Source organism: Balaenoptera acutorostrata, chromosome 8 (genome assembly GCF_949987535.1).
Source record: "Balaenoptera acutorostrata chromosome 8, mBalAcu1.1, whole genome shotgun sequence".
In the NCBI taxonomy this organism is placed as follows: Eukaryota; Metazoa; Chordata; class Mammalia; order Artiodactyla; family Balaenopteridae; genus Balaenoptera; species Balaenoptera acutorostrata.
In genome coordinates this window covers 6040550-6057679 of record NC_080071.1, presented here as the reverse complement: position 1 = coordinate 6057679, position 17130 = coordinate 6040550, and positions in this window count along the sequence as shown.

Sequence of the window (17130 nt, the reverse complement as noted above, 5' to 3'; positions counted from 1 at the left end):
CCCAAAGATTAAACCTCAAAGGAATGATTGAGTGACTACTGAACAACATTAGAGGCCACAGAACCATGAAGTGTCTTCAAGATGCTAAAGGACAGAATTATTGAGCCTAATTTTCCACCATAGATAATATTTTTAAAAATGAAGGTAACATAATGGCATTTGCATACAAAGAGTAAGAATTCACCTCCAGCAGAGAAACCCAAAGGAAAATATAAGAACTTCAGGTAGAAAAAAAAAATTCCGTGTGGAATCTTAGAGATGAAATAAGAAAAAAAAAGCAAAGAGTTTGGATCTGGGAATAAATTTAAATTGCTGGTAGCAATTATAACATTATTGCAGGGTATAATATTAAGATGTATAAAATATTTTTTAAGAAGCCAGTTAGAGGAATTAAACTATGCTAAAGTGCGTGTGTAGTGCAGGAGGAGAGTAAATGTGCAGAAAAATATAACAGTGCTTAAAAGGTAGGTTCAGGGCAGCACCTAAAATAACAAAGTGCATATTTAATGGAAATCATTTAGTTGGAGGTCCACTGATTAAATCCTTTAGTCTGAGACCAAAACAGTAGGAATTTGATGATAAATTCAATGCAGGGTTCTACAGATAATGTTGGTTTTCAATAGGTAAAAGTGGCCTTAAATCAGCACTTACTTGAATATTAGTTTATCATGAAAAAAAAAAAAGTTGCATGAGTCCATGGAAAAAGACAAAAAAGATCTCTCTCCCCATTAAAATAAAGCCTCGTTTTTTACTATTACCAGAGGAGGCATAAATGCCTACTACATAGAGAGATTACAAAAAAAAGGGAATAAAAGGAATGGAATCACAATTTACTCATATCCCCATCATGTTGTGTGGAATTAAGAAATGTGGAAAGGAGAAAAAAATGAATCTGAAGCTAACAGCGATTATCTCACAAGGACTTTAGACAGATCTTTGACCTGATTATTCATACATCAGAAAAACAGTGATGACATTTTAAGTGTCCACAAGAGTAATATTGTCTTATGTCAGAAGACTAATATTCTGTAAACAGAAGAAGAGGAAGCCTAACAGATTAAGTACATGAAGAGATCTAGTACTTCTAAACAATTTAAGAAAGTATAAAGTAGCACTAGGAATAGTTAAAGAGAATAAGAGAGTTTTCAAATTAGCTTGTTTTTTAATGTATTTTTCTTATTAATTTACAAGAAGGAAACTTATACGTTTGCATTAGGATAAGGTTGGGATCATAACTCTAAAGTGCTGAATATTTTATTTTTGTAAATGTGCAAAACACTTAAAATATAATAACCAAATGCTGCATATTTTAACAAGTAAATGGAAAGCTGACTGTCAATAGTTTATGATACTACACCACATAACAAGAAATGTATGATTTCATGTTCTTTAAATACATTTTCATAAATGTGAAATAGAGTGATTCTTATCTCTCTGGTAATTTTGAATTCATTGAAATATTATTTGATTTAAATTTTAGTAAGGTAAAATCAGAAAGGATGAGGACTTTTTGGTCCAAAACTAGATAATTTTTAACAGTTACAGATGTTAGTCACTAGACTTTAACTAAAGGAGCCTCTACTTACTGTTGTATCCTGAGAGTCTAGCTGGAGCACATAGCATGTACCTTTTATGTACTCCTAGCATATATATGTGTTTGTCGAATAAATGAAAATGACTGAGTATGCATTAAAAAACAAAAAGAAATACTTAAAAATCTCATTCATCAATAGTCCTTAACTTTATTTTTTTGAAATTTGATAAAATCTATGGATTTGTTCCCTGGCAAAATGTAAATAAGCAATCTGTATTTGAAAATCTATACATTTTAGATATGATTTTAAGAGGATCGCCCATAATGAGATACCTCTGGGCTTCATGGAATCCATCTAATGCTAAAAATCTTTGTGAAGCCACAAAAATATTTAGAATTCAAAAGTATTGGGTCTAGATGTTAATGTATTTAAAAAATTTAAATATAATACTAGTCTTTCTTTTTTGATATTTCTAATTTATTAGACTATAGCTCCTGTTTGTTGGTATTTTTCCTTTATACTCCACACATATGCTACCAAATGATTATGTATTTGTGAATGCTTACCATGTGTTGTGCTATAAATGCATAATTTGAGTACATGTACAAATTTTATATAAAACGTTCATTCAAAATGACGGTGCCTCAGCTTATGTAGGGATTCGATTCTAAAGACAGAGAATAAAATAAAGAATAACACATGGTCACATAAACTGTAAATCCCTTAAACCACCCTTAAATCTCTAGGATGTTGACCCTTAGAAGTTCAAAGTCAAGGAATTCGTCATTCAACAAAGATTTATTTAGCATTTACTTTGTGTCAGGTACAGTTAAAGATGCTAAAAACATAAAATGGCAAAAATCCCTACCCTCATGAAGCTTACATTTTAATGTGTGAGACAGGCAATAAATAAGATAAATACATTTTCTGCATCTTATATAATGATGTGTTAGAAAAAACAAAGCACTTTTGATTATCTGCTTTTCAGCTTTCCCTGTAACAGAGGAAAGGGCAACAAGGTAAATAAAGAAAACTCTGTTTATTTTCCTTCCTTCTCTGTTTAGCTCATATTGTCAAGTCCAGGTCCTTTTCAATTATGGAACTACATACTGTTAGATATAATAGATTTTTGAATTCTGGGTTTTGATAAAACTCAAACTACCTCAAATACTCTTATTGAATATATCTATTTCAATAAGAAATAGAGTGTGGGATCTTATAATCCATGAAAAGTATCTCTACGGTGATCTCTGGTAAGATATTTAATATCTCTGAGACTCAAATTTTATCCTCTGTAAGAATAATTGTAAAGTAGGTAGGTAGTTTTCATAAAGCACAGGAAAAGCATAGCTGTATTTTAAGAGGAAATGCTACTTAGGTGTTATGATGGGGAATTCTGGGTATGAGTGAGCAGAATGAAGGTCTCAGACAGTTGATATAAAAATGAACCACTGAGAATAAAGATGGCATAAGAATGTGAAAGGACATCAAATTCCAGTCATTCCCATGTCAAAACTTGCCCAGCATTGGACTGGATAAGCTCCTGAAATTGGTAAATAAATGTGAGTATGAAAGATTAAAAGTATAACACCATTCCTCATCCCTGCTCACCTCGAAGAATAAGTGATCAGTTTAATCTTTCAGGTTGTTTTTAACTCTCCCACCCCACATACTGAATTGGACCTTTGTTAAGATAGGTGGTATAGTGGAATTAACAGTGACAAGAGAACTTGGTGCTAAAGAATGCTGTTTGTAAGCTATGCGTTCATCTAACCCTGTCACTGAAATTAGATAATAAATTTGCATGGCAAACAGTTAACTCAGTCAAAGTTTATAAAGATTACAACGAAGAAACTACCTTAAGATCATGATCTTTCTCCAATTAAGCCATCACTAAATATTTTCTTGTGATAATTAAAATTGTTGCTTTTGTAGATGAAGTTGATCGTCGAAATCTCCCACATTTTTTCTTTCAACTTTATACCAGCTAAAATGGTGTTGTAGTTAAGCAAAACAATGCAATTAAATTAGTTGTTGAAGAAAGAAAATGGGATAGAAGGTAAATATATTATTTTAAAGATTACATTAGCTTCTTCAAAGATCTTGTTTTGATTATAATGGATTTTTATTTGAAAAAATAGTGTCTTGAATGATTCAAAAACCATCTAATCACTTTCTTTTTAGAATAAAAAAATTAAAATGTACTTCTGCATAGAAAATACTAAGGGCTTAAAATATATTTTGGTATTAAAAGAAAAACAGATTGAAATTAGCATTTAACTTTAAAAAATATTTGCTCACTATTCTATTTTCCCTGTCAACAATGAAATATATTTTAGCTAAGTGTTGTTTTCAGTTTGGGGAGAAAGTTGAAGAATGCGTTAATTTCTCACTAACTACAACATTAATCAGTGGTGAATTGTAATTATTTAGCCTGTAGAAAAAGTGAAAGTAGAATTAGATCTGACTACAAGTCAAATAAACTTTCTTTCTTATTGATTTAAACATTTTTAAGACAGCTATTCAATAAGGTTTACTTAACAAAATTTTGGTAGTGCTTGGTCAGTGTGTTGAATAATAACTGAAATCAGTTGCTATGTTAAACTGTATCTCTTTCTGTGCTACCTTGTAAACATCAATATTCTTTAATAACAGAATACAACATTAGTATTATTTTTTCAATATCAGTGCATAATTGCAATTAAGTTTTTTGTGGATTTCAAGCTTGATATTAAAATAAATTATTTTCTCTACTTTTGAATGTTCATTTTTAGAAACAATTTAAAATGATATAGATTCTCTTTACAGATTTCCTCATTACTATTGATGTCTCTAGCTAATTTTTAACATGTTAAAGATACAAATCCTGAATCTTATCAGTTTCAACTCCTATTTTGCATTTAAGAGCACTCTTTTGTTTGTAATACAGGGGATAAATTGAAGACCTAACCTTGTCTCAACAGAATGTCAGGAAATAAATAAAAATCCCATTTCAAAATGTGAAAATGTTAATAACATGCCATGTCTAGTTTCTCAGTTTGGGAAAGTGTGGTGGTTCTAGGGTCTCATCCTTTACCTAATAATTATACTCAGAGTCTCTTTATAGTCTTTTCTTAACAGACATTGCTCACTGAGAAAGCAACACCTGAATTTGGCATTCTTTAGCTTCCCTTTCATCAGTGTCTAAATTATCCATACATTTTCTAAATTCTATGCTAACAGACCTCTGCAGTCAAATGCTAAATGTTATTAACCTCCAACAAATTGGATTCCTGATGAATCCATGTTCTTCTTTGAAATAGTGTCAGTAAGTCATCACAGTGCTCCAACTGGGGCTCCTCTAGTGGCTCTGTGAAAAGGCCCAGGATCCTTGGACTTCGCAATTGATGATTTTGATGCCATCTTTTGGTAGTTTATGAAATCATTAGTACAAACATTAATACACAGTTTCTTTCTACTCAATAAATATTTATTTGGTAGGAGTTATAAGGCTGGTGTTGTGCTTGGATATAAAAAGGCAGGTGCTCTACAGTATTGCTTGATTTATTCAGTACATTTTGGTAGGAGTGGTTTTATAGAAGTAAATTTCACATTCCTGTACTTTCCTCTAACTGGGGACACTGGGCACAATTTAACCTTTCTATAAATTGAGTTAATAATGAGACAGGAAATTTTAATACAGTCTATTATTAACTTGTATTTTATTTTCAGATGTTTTTCCTACCCTCATATATTAAAAAAAAAAAAAAATGTGTCCTTCTTCCATGGGGTCATAAACAGTTTTTAGAGTTAAGGCTAAATTGTTGCCAAATCTAAGTTCATAGAAAAGACCTCTGCTCAGCATTATGTTTTCCATATTCTTTTGTGTATATTGGAAGCAAACTGTCTAAGAAAAGGTGGCAGCTCCAAGATTTGGACTAATAATAATAAAGACCAACCTCTGCAGTTTCTTACAAAGCAGCAAATTAGCCGTAAGCAGCCCTAAATGCTGGGCTCACTTCTGTGATTTTTGCCTGTCTTGAGTTTCAGATGTCTAATTTCTTACTACTTTATTAGCTATTTAATGTTTGTCTGATCATCTTTATATTTTGTCTTATCATTTTAGAGTTCCTAAGTAGAAGGATTGGTCCAAATATCAAATTCCCCATTAGCAGAGCTGAATTCAAGTCTGCTTCTGCCATTAGTGAGCCTTCCTTTAAACGCCTCCTCATGCTCACTTGCTCTGAGCTTTGATATTTGAACACCAACAAGACCCTCAATACATCCATTCTTGTCATTTGTGTCATACAGTGTTGATAAAGAGCAGTCCTCTTCAGTTTCCAACCCTGTCCCCTTTTTCTTCCTCCTGTGTTATTTTCTACTTCTTTCATTGGCTACCTTCAGCCTTTCACATGTAGAACAACACAGTATTACTGGTTAAAAGGTAATGCAATGGTTTTTACTACAAGGCCATTTGCAGAAGGAAGGAAAAGGAATGAGTAACCCTGGAAAAAGAAAGATGTTTGAATAGTAGGCTATCTCACAGAATTATAGCTGATATACATTTTTATTAATTTTTTTGAAATAAAGTTGATTTACAATGTTGTATTAGTTTCAGTTTTATATATATATGTGTGTGTGTGTATATATATATGTAAATATATATATATATGTAAATATATATAAAGACTTTCCATATGGAAACACCCAAGAGGGAATTGATTGACGATCTGTAGGGAGAAATATAAGGGATCTCTACCCTAGGCATTAGTAATGGGTGTGATTAGGCTTTGGATTCAGGAATTGTGGCTGTTAGGAAGAGGATCTGGAATGTCTGGCTCATAAGGAATTTGCCCCCTTCTTCACATGGCCTTCTTCCCAATATGTCTCTGTATCTCCTGTCCTATTATAAGGACACTACACATTGGATTTAGGGCCCATCCTAATGCAATACGACCTAATTTTAATTAATCCAATCTGCAAAGACCCTATTTCCAAATATAATCACATTCTGAGGTTCCAAATGGGCATAGATTTTGGGGGGACACTATTCAACCTACTACATTTATATATGTATTGTATACACTATATATTACACATATATATATGTATACATAAATTGTCGCCATTTATATCAGTAGCTAAGTATGCATATTATTACATGTGCCATACTGTCTTTGTTATTTTATTTTATTGTAATTCTGTGTCCTATATTCATATGCCTATATGTGCTATGCGCTTTGCTAGACACTTCGAATATAACAAGGAATAAAACATAATATACAAAAAAAACCAGAACATGATGGGAGAGGCAAGCCTCTAAATATCCAGCAGTAAGTTGAGATTTTAATCGCTTTATTAGAAGTGATACAGTCCAAGTAAACATGATAGAAAATGACAACTTTGAAATAACATGGTGACTTTTTAGAACTGCAAGCAGTTATACAAGGCAAGAGACTACAAGGAAAGTTTTGGTGAGAAGTGAAGCGAAGGAGGAATTCAAGAGACAAATCATACCATATCCTGTATAACTTAATAGGCAAACTGACCATAATTTTCTTGACATTAAGGAGTCGCTGAAGGGTTTTAAGCTGGATGAGGGAGATATGATAAAATGATTTAACTGGTGTTTCAAATTTTATCACTTGCTTTAACTTTTTATAAATTAAAGCTATTGTTTACTAACCTTCAGGTTTGTACATTCTAATCTTATGTGGTATTTTATGTTACCTCTAACATTTGGGAGAATATTTCTAATAGGGATGAAGAGTTTGCTGACCACTGCCCTCACCCCACAGCTAGCTATTCACTGGAGTAAATTTTGAAGATTTGATTGTTACATGGGGCTTTATAATTTAAATTACTTATTTGAAATTGTGTTTGTGATATTACGTGTCTATGGACACTTAGGTGATGGGAGAAATCATGGGATTGCTCTGATTCTTTATTCACAGGTGTAGGAAATGTAACCATCCCACTCTCCACCCCCAATATTATTGTGGTTAGATCCACTTTAAAGTGAAACAGCAATACATTTTCTTCTGATCCCATATTTTGATAATGTTTTGTTGAAAGTATCAATTACACACACACGATCTAATCTTTGATCACTGTTTTTTAACTGCTTTGCTCTTTCCTGTTGGCTATAGATGATAAGAGCACTTAAGGTCAGTCATCCAGGGGACATTGTCAAAAGATACCACACAGAGGAAATGAAGAGCTGTAAGGCATCAACCAAGAATTTATGTGATGATACTCAGAAAGAGAAACATAGAAGAGAGGAAAGACACAGAGTGTGAATTTGTTGATGTGGCTATAAGCCTGTAAGAGGGAAGAGCTAAATCGGACTCCATGTTCGATCTGTTTCTTTGACTTTAACCTTTGCTTTTTGTTGCTTTTGTTATTATAATCATACATAATGGCCTGCCTCAGGGAACCCTGCCCCTCTGCCTGAAGATTAAAAACTAAAGTGCCTCTGTTCAGCCTACAGGGAGACAGTCTGACCCTGCCCACCTGTGGATAGCTGCAAGAAAGGAGAAATTAACACATCCCCCTCACTGAGGCTGGCCATTCCAGGGGATATTTGCAAAATTTATGGCCTTTTTACTTTACTTCCTCATCTCCTCCCCCTCTCTGTGCTATAAAAGAAACCGGCATCCAAACCCCAATAAGATATTTTACCGGAGACAATAGTCTGCTATCTTCTCAGTCTGCCGGCTTTGCAAATAAAGTTGTATTCCTTGCCTCAGCACTTCGTCTCTGACTCATTGGCCTGTCCTGCGGTGAGCAGAGCGAGCTTGGACTCGGTAACAAGCCTATAGATTGTTGATACTGAGAAAACATGATCTTGGAGGGTCATGGAGTTGTGAGAATACTACATGCACAGAACTTCACAACCTTCTACAAGCTTATAGATTTCTATGAAAACAATCCCACTGGCCAGGAATCCAGAGATGCACCTTCTTTTCTCTTTCAACTGGCTCCAAAGTAATAAATAATGTTAAGACCTTTCTGAAACCACTAGGAAATTATAACAAGCAATTACAATTTTACTACAGAAAATATACATTCAAATAACACTAAGCCATAAAGCATTTTGTTTGTAGATGATAGTTTTCTAAGAGACAATAGTCTTTGGGTAAGAGACTAAATATAGGCTCTTGAGAGAAAGTGACTTTAGACTGAGGGATTGCAGGTAGGATAAATAGTCATATTAAAGCCTGAATCAGAGCATATTATAGGAATCAGAGCATGACTGGGTGGAGAAACACAACAGTAGACTGGGTTCTAGAGAATAATAAAGACCAAGTTCATATTCTTCACAGAAATAGTCTTAGCACAGTAAGTTTTTCTTTTTCTGCCTTATCTTTGTGTGTTACAATAAACATTTACACAACAGGAATCAGAACTGAAACTATTTTATCAGGATTGATGCAATAAAAATGAGTAGTTTACTGTCTAACCATGCTAATCCATGATTTTTGGATCTGTTATGAAATAAAACATTTTCTAGAAAATAAATGCTTTGAATTATATGAAAACTTAGAGATGAATAAGAAAGAATTGTTTGCCCACTGCTTTAGACAATCAAGCTTCTATTTAACATCTTCTGTGTTAAATACTGAATGTGGATATGTGAGCTAAAAGAATCCAATCAATATAGACCTTAGCATTTGAGTTGGAATGTTACCCACAATGCCTAATTATGTAGACATTTCCTTTTTTTTTTTTAATCAGTCATCAGTTTTATACACATCACTGTATACATGTCAATCCCAATCGCCCAATTCAGCACACCACCATCCCCACCCCACCACAGTTTTCCCCCCTTGGTGTCCATACGTTTGTTCTCTACATCTGTGTCTCAACTTCTGCCCTGCAACCCGGTTCATCTGTACCATTTTTCTAGGTTCCACATATATGCGTTAATATACGATATTTGTTTTTCTCTTTCTGACTTACTTCACTCTGTATGACAGTCTCTAGATCCATCCACGTCTCTACAAATGACTCAATTCCGTTCCTTTTTATGGCTGAGTAATATTCCATTGTATATATGTACCACTTCTTCTTTATCCATTCGTCTGTCGATGGGCATTTAGGTTGCTTCCATGACCTGGCTATTTTAAATAGTGCTGCAATGAACATTCAGGTGCATGTATCTTTTGGAATTACGGTTTTCTCTGGGTATATGCCCAGTAGTGGGATTGCTGGGTCATATGGTAATTCTATTTTTAGTTTTTTAAGGAACCTCCATATTGTTCTCCATAGTGGCTGTATCAATTTACATTCCCACCAACAGTGCAAGAGGGTTCCCTTTTCTCCACACCCTCTCCAGCATTTGTTGTTTGTAGATTTTCTGATGATGCCCATTCTAACTGGTGTGAGGTGATACCTCATTGTAGTTTTGATTTGCATTTCTTTAATAATTAGTGATGTTGGGCATCTTTTCATGTGCTTCGTGGCCATCTGTATGTCTTCTTTGGAGAAATGTCTATTTAGGTCTTCTGCCCATTTTTCGATTGGGTTGTTTGTTTATTTAATATTGAGCTGCATGAGCTGTTTATATATGTTGGAGATTAATCCTTTGTCCGTTGATGCGTTTGCAAATATTTTCTCCCATTCTGAGGGTTGTCTTTTTGTCTTGTTTATGGTTTCCTTTGCTGTGCAAAAGCTTTGAAGTTTCATTAGGTCCCATTTGTTTATTTTTGTTTTTATTTCCATTACTCTAGGAGGTGGATCAAAAAAGATCTTGCTGTGATTAATGTCAAAGAGTGTTCTTCCTATGTTTTCCTCTAAGAGTTTTGTAGTGTCCAGTCTTACATTTAGGTCTCGAATCCATTTTGAGTTTATTTTTGTGTATGGTGTTAGGGAGTATTCTAATTTCATTCTTTTACATGTAGCTGTCCAGTTTTCCCAGCACCACTTATTGAAGAGACTGTCTTTTCTCCATTGTATATCTTTGTCTCCTTTGTCATAGATTAGTTGACCATAGGTGCGTGGGTTGATCTCTGGGCTTTCTATCTTCTTCCATTGATCTATGTTTCTGTTTTTGTGCCAGTACCATATTGTCTTGATTACTGTAGCTTTGTAGTATAGTCTGAAGTCAGGGAGTCTGATTCCTCCAGCTCCGTTTTTTTCCCTCAAGACCGCTTTGGCTATTCAGGTCTTTTGTGTCTCCATACAAATTTTAAGATGATTTGTTCTAGTTCCGTAAAAAATGCCATTGGTAATTTGATAGGGATTGCATTGAATCTGTAGATTGCTTTGGGTAGTATAGTCATTTTCACAATATTGATTCTTCCAATCCACGAACATGGTATATCTCTCCACCTGTTGGTATCATCTTTAATTTCTTTCATCAGTGTCTTATAGTTTTCTGCGTACAGGTCTTTTGTCTCCCTAGGTAGGTTTATTCCTAGGTATTTGATTCTTTTTGTTGCAGTGGTAAATGGGAGTGTTTCCATAATTTCTCTTTCAGATTTTTCATCATTAGTGTATAGGAATGCAAGAGATTTCTGTGCATTAATTTTGTATCCTGCAACTTTACAAAATTCATTAATTAGCTCTAGTAGTTTTCTTGTGGCAGATTTAGGATTCTCTATGTATAGTATCATGTCATCTGCAAACAGTGACAATTTTACTTCTTCTTTTCCAATTTGCATTCCTTTTATTTCTTTTTCTTCTCTGATAGCCGTGGCTAGGACTTCCAAAACTATGTTGAATAATAGTGGTGAGAGTGGACATCCTTGTCTCGTTCCTGATCTTAGAGGAAATGCTTTCAGTTTTTCACCATTGAGAATGATGTTTGCTGTGGGTTTCTCATATATGGCCTTTATTATGTTGAGGTAGGTTCCCTTTATGCCCACTTTCTGGAGAGTTTTTATCATAAATGGGTGTTGAATTTTGTCAAAAGTTTTTTCTGCATCTATTGAGATGATCATATGGTTTTTATTCTTCAATTTGTTAATACGGTGTATCACATTGATTGATTTGCCTATAATGAAGAATCCTTGCATCCCTGGGATAAATCCTACTTGATCGTTGTGTATGATCCTTTTAATGTGTTGTTGGATTCTGTTTGCTAGTATTTTGTTGAGGATTTTTGCATCTATATTCATCAGTGATATTGGTCTGTAATTTTCTTTTTTTGTCGTATCTTTGTCTGGTTTTGGTATCAGGGTGATGGTGGCCTCCTAGAATGAGTTTGGGAGTGTTCCTTCCTCTGCAATTTTTTGGAGGAGTTTGAGAAGGTTGGGTGTTAGCTCTTCCCTAAATGTTTGATAGAATTCACCTGTGAAGCCATCTGGTCCTGGACTTTTGTTTGTTGGAAGATTTTTAATCACAGTTTCAATTTCATTACTTGTGATTGGTCTGTTCATATTTTCTGTTTCTTCCTGGTTCAGTCTTGGAAGGTATGCCTTTCTAAGAATTTGTCCATTTCTTCCAGGTTGTCCATTTTATTGGCATAGAGTTGCTTGTAGCAGTCTCTTAGGATGCTTTGTATTTCTGCGGTGTCTGTTGTAACTTCTCCTTTTTCATTTCTGATTTTATTGATTTGAGTCCTCTCCCTCTTTTTCTTGATGAGTCTGGCTAATGGCTTATCAATTTTGTTTATCTTCTCAAAGAACCAGCTTTTAGTTTTATTGATCTTTGCTATTGTTTTCTTTGTTTCTATTTCATTTATTTCCACTCTGATCTTTATGCTTTCTTTTGTTCTGCTAACTTTGGGTTTTGTTTGTTCTTCTTTCTCTAGTTGCTTTAGGTGTAAGGTTAGATTGTTTACTTGAGATTTTTCTTGTTTCTTTAGGTAGGCTTGTATAGCTATAAACTTCCCTCTTAGAACTGCTTTTGCTGCTTCCCATAGGTTTTGGATCATCATGTTTTCATTGTCATTTGTCTCTAGGTATTTTTTGATTTCCTCTTTGATTTCTTCAGTGATCTCTTGGTTATTGAGTAACGTATTGTTTAGCCTGCATGTGTTTGTGTTATTTACGTTTTTTTCCCTGTAATTCATTTCTAATCTCATAGCGTTGTGATCAGAAAAGATGCTTGGTATGATTTCAATTTTCTTAAATTTACTGAGGCTTGATTTGTGACCCAAGATGTGATCTATCCTGGAGGATGTTCCGTGCGCACTTGAGAAGAAAGTGTAATATGCTGTTTTTGGCTGGAATGTCCTATAAATATCAATTAAATCTATCTGGTCTATTGTGTCATTTAAAGCTTCTGTTTCCTTATTTATTTTCACTTTGGATCATCTGTCCATTGGTGTAAGTGAGGTGTTAAAATCCCCCACTATTATTGTGTTACTGTCGATTTCCTCTTTTATAGCTGTTAGCAGTTGCCTTATGTATTGAGTTGCTCCTATGTTGGATGCATATATATTTATAATTGTTATATCTTCTTCTTGGATTGATCCCTTGATCATTATGTACTGTCCTTCCTTGTCTCTTGTAACATTCTTTATTTTAAAGTCTATTTTATCTGATATGAGTATAGCTACTCCAGCTTTCTTTTGATTTCCATTTGCATGGAATATCTTTTTCCATCCCCTCACTTTCAGTCTGTATGTGTCCCTAGGTCTAAAGTGTGTCACTTGTAGACAGCATATATATGGGTCTTGTGTTTCTATCCATTCAGCAAGCCTGTGTCTTTTGGTTGGTGCATTTAATCCATTCACGTTTAAGGTAATTATCGATCTGTATGTTCCTTTGACCATTTTCTTAATTGTTTTGGGTTTGTTTTTGTAGGTCCTTTTCTTCTCTTGTGTTTCCCACCTAGAGAAGTTCCTGTAGCATTTGTTGTAGAGCTGGTTTGGTGGTGCTGAATTCTCTTAGCTTTTGCTTGTCTGTAAAGCTTTTGATTTCTCCATCAAATCTAAATGAGATCCTTGCCGGGTAGAGTAATCTTGGTTGTAGGTTCTTCCGTTTCATCACTTTAAGTATATCATGCCACTCCCTTCTGGCTTGTAGAGTTTCTGGTGAGATATCTGCTGTTAACCTTATGGGAGTTCCCTTGTATGTTATTTGTTTTTTTTCCCTTGCTGCTTTCAATAATTTTTCTTTGTCTTTAATTTTTGCCAACTTGATTACTATGTGTCTCGGCATGTTTCTCCTTGGGTTTATCCTGTATGGGACTCACTGCGCTTCCTGGGTTTGGGTGGCTATTTCCTTTCCCATGTTAGGGAAGTTTTCGACTATAATCTGTTCAAATATTTTCTCTGGTCCTCTCTCTCACTCTTCTCCTTCTGGGACCCCTATAATGCGAATGTTGTTGCATCTAATGTTGTCCGAGAGGTCTCTTAGTCCGTGTTCATTTCTTTTCATTCTTTTTTCTTTATTCTGTTCTGCAGCAGTGAATTCCACCATTCTGTCTTCCAGGTCACTTATCTGTTCTTCTGCCTCAGTTATTCTGCTATTGATTCCTTCTAGTGTAGTTTTCATTTCAGGTATTGTATTGGTCATCTCTGTTTGTTTGTTCTTTAATTCTTCTAGGTCTTTGTTAATCATTTCTTTCATCTTCTTGATCTTTGCCTCCATTCTTATTCCGAGGTCCTGGATCATCTTCACTATCATTATTCTGAATTCTTTTTCTGGAAGGTTGCCTAGCTCCACTTCATTTAGTTGTTTTTCTGGGGTTTTTTCTTGTTCCTTCATCTGGTATATAGCCCTCTGCCTTTTCATCTTGTCTGTCTTTCTGTGAATGTGGTTTTTGTTCCACAAGCTGCAGGATTGTAGTTTTTCTTGCTTCTGCTGTCTGCCCTCTGGTGGTTGAGTTTATCTAAGAGGCTTGGTGGGAGGCTCTGGTGGTGGGTAGAGCTGACTGTTGCTGTGGTGGTCAGAGCTCAGTAAAACTTTAATCCACTTGATTGTTGATGAGTGAGGCTGGGTTCCCTCCCTGTTGGTTGTTTTGCCTGAGGCAACCCAACACTGTAGCCTACCTGGGTCTTTGGTGGGGCTAATGGCAGACTCTGGAAGGGCTCACGCCAAGGAGTACCTCCCAGAACTTCTGCTGCCAGTGTCCTTGTCCCCACGGTGAAACAGAGCCACCCCCCTCTGCAGAAGATCTTCCAACACTAGCAGGTGGGTCTGGTTCAGTCTCCCCCAGGGTCACTGTTCCTTCCCCTGGGTCCCAATGCGCACACTATTTTGTGTGTACCCTCCAAGAGTGGGATCTCTGTTTCCCCAAGTCCTGTCGAAGTCCTGCAATCAATTCCCACTAGGCTTCAAAGTCTGATTCTCTATGAATTCCTCCTCCCGTTGCCGGACCCCCAGGTTGGGAAGCCTGACGTGGGGCTCAGAACCTTTACTCCAGTGGGTGGACTTCTGTGGTATAAGTGTTCGCCAGTCTGTGAGTCACCCACCCACCAGTTATGGGATTTGATTTTACTGTGATTGCGCCCCTCCTACCATCTCATTGTGGCTTCTCCTTTGTCTTTGGATGTGGGGTATCTTTTTTGGTGAGTTCCAGTGTCTTCCTGTCGATGATTGTCCAGCAGCTAGTTAGGATTCTGGTGCTCTTGCAAGAGGCAGTGAGAGCACGTCCTTCTACTCTGCCATCTTGGTTCCTCTCTAGACATTTCTTAAACAAACTATTTTTGTGTAACAGTCAATGATATGTGTAAGCTCAATATCTCAGAGTTTTCTAGTAGAAAAAATAAAAACAAAGCATTATACATCATAGAACAGAATGGGAGCTCAGTTCACAGAAATTCTCTTGATATAATACTATATAAGGAATTTGATACATGTAGTTGGCCACAATTGTTTTTGCTTATATGCATTTATAATTCTTCTGATCATTTCTCCCATATTGTCCTTAAAATTCCACCTCTAGAACATCTTGTAGTGTCATAAGATAAGAAAGTACTAAAAAAATAAGTCCCACAATGTTGGAGTTATGACAGAGGGACACAGGAATCAGTTGAAAGAGCACACAAAGGCCACAGCTGGAGCAATTTGAGCAACAAAATAAATAATTTACTAATGGATTATAACCTAAAGTATAAAATAAATATCCATGAATTTATATGATATAAACAAATGGTTTAATAAATAAACAAATGGGGGAGAATAGACAAATATTTCATGCAGAAGAATAACAAATAATTTATGTAGATACTGCCCTCAAAGAAGTAGAGCATAACTACCTACTCCTTAAGTCTGGATTGAATATAGTGACTTCCTTCTGAAGAACACAGTATGGAATTGGGGGGAGAAAAGAGCAACTTTACAGTGGAGAAATCTGACAAACAGTACCTCAGCCAGCTGATGAAGGTGAACATCAATAGTGATGTTATACTGATAGTATATACTGTTGATATGATGCATTGAAATGGCAATTTACCTTGTGGTCTTCCTCCCAATAACTCATATCCCCATTCTAATCATGAGAAAATATCAGATAAACCTCAATTGAGAGATATTCTGCAAAATAGCCTACCAGTACTCTGTCAGGGTGCTTTAAAACAAGAAAAATCTGAAAAACTGTCTCAGTCAAGAGTAACCTAAGGAGACATGATGACTAAATATAATGCAGTATCTTGAATGGGATCCTGGAATGAACAAGGGACATTAAATAAAACTGAAGAATCTGAATAAAGTATGGGCTCTAGTTAATAATAATGTATCAATATTAGTTCATTAACTGTAACAAATCACTGAACTAATATAAGATGGCAATAATAGGGGAAACTGGGTACAGGGTATGTGGGAACTCTCTTTACTATCTTTGCAGTTTTTCTGTAAATCTAAAAGTGTTCTAAAATAAAAAGTTTATTTTAAAAAAATCCACTTGTTCATTCTAAGATGATGCCACTTTGGTAGAGCTGGCTCAGTGCCCAGCCCCAGTAGTGGAAATGTGAAGCAGGCCTGGCTCAGTTGAGCATTGCCTCCTACACACAAAAAAAGAGATTGTTTCACAGATGGACATATAATCCATATCATTTCAATCAGAGCAAATCCTGAAGTGTTTTCTGGTAGGACTAAAAAAAGATATTTTTTCCTCTTTTCTACCAGACTTTGAGCTGTGAGCATGTAGGCCTAGAGCCATCTTGCCATCACAAGAGCAAAACCTGTTTTAGGACTGAATGAAAACATGAGCAGAGTTTTGCAGTATGAGGTTAATTCTTAACCACGTTGTTTGTGCTCCTGGATCTAGTAATTTTTAAATAGCTGTAACTTTTGTTGTTTTATATATATATAAATTCTAACTGATATGATGTATTTGAGATAAAGTAGAGAGTTGTTAGGAAAGTACAGATCTTCCAGTAGTGTGCTCCTTGGGGGACCCTTTGCATAGCTTAAACTGTGGACCTAGTGGCAGAGTGACAGTGTGGTGTATTGAAGAGAGTTGTATGATTTATTCCTCAACATTCATATGAAATAGAACTGTTCAACTTGTTGAAGAGATTATGTGTTTCCCTATAATAAATGAGTTGATTGAAGATAATATGGTCCATGCATTAGTTCATCATTATTATTTTTAAATGACTATTTGACTGCTTATATGTGGAGAGTCCTCAGCAGTGAACAAAACAGACAACATCTCTGGTTTCATTTTAGTAGAGGAAGAGGGACACTACACAAAAACCAACATACAAAGAAACAAAAAA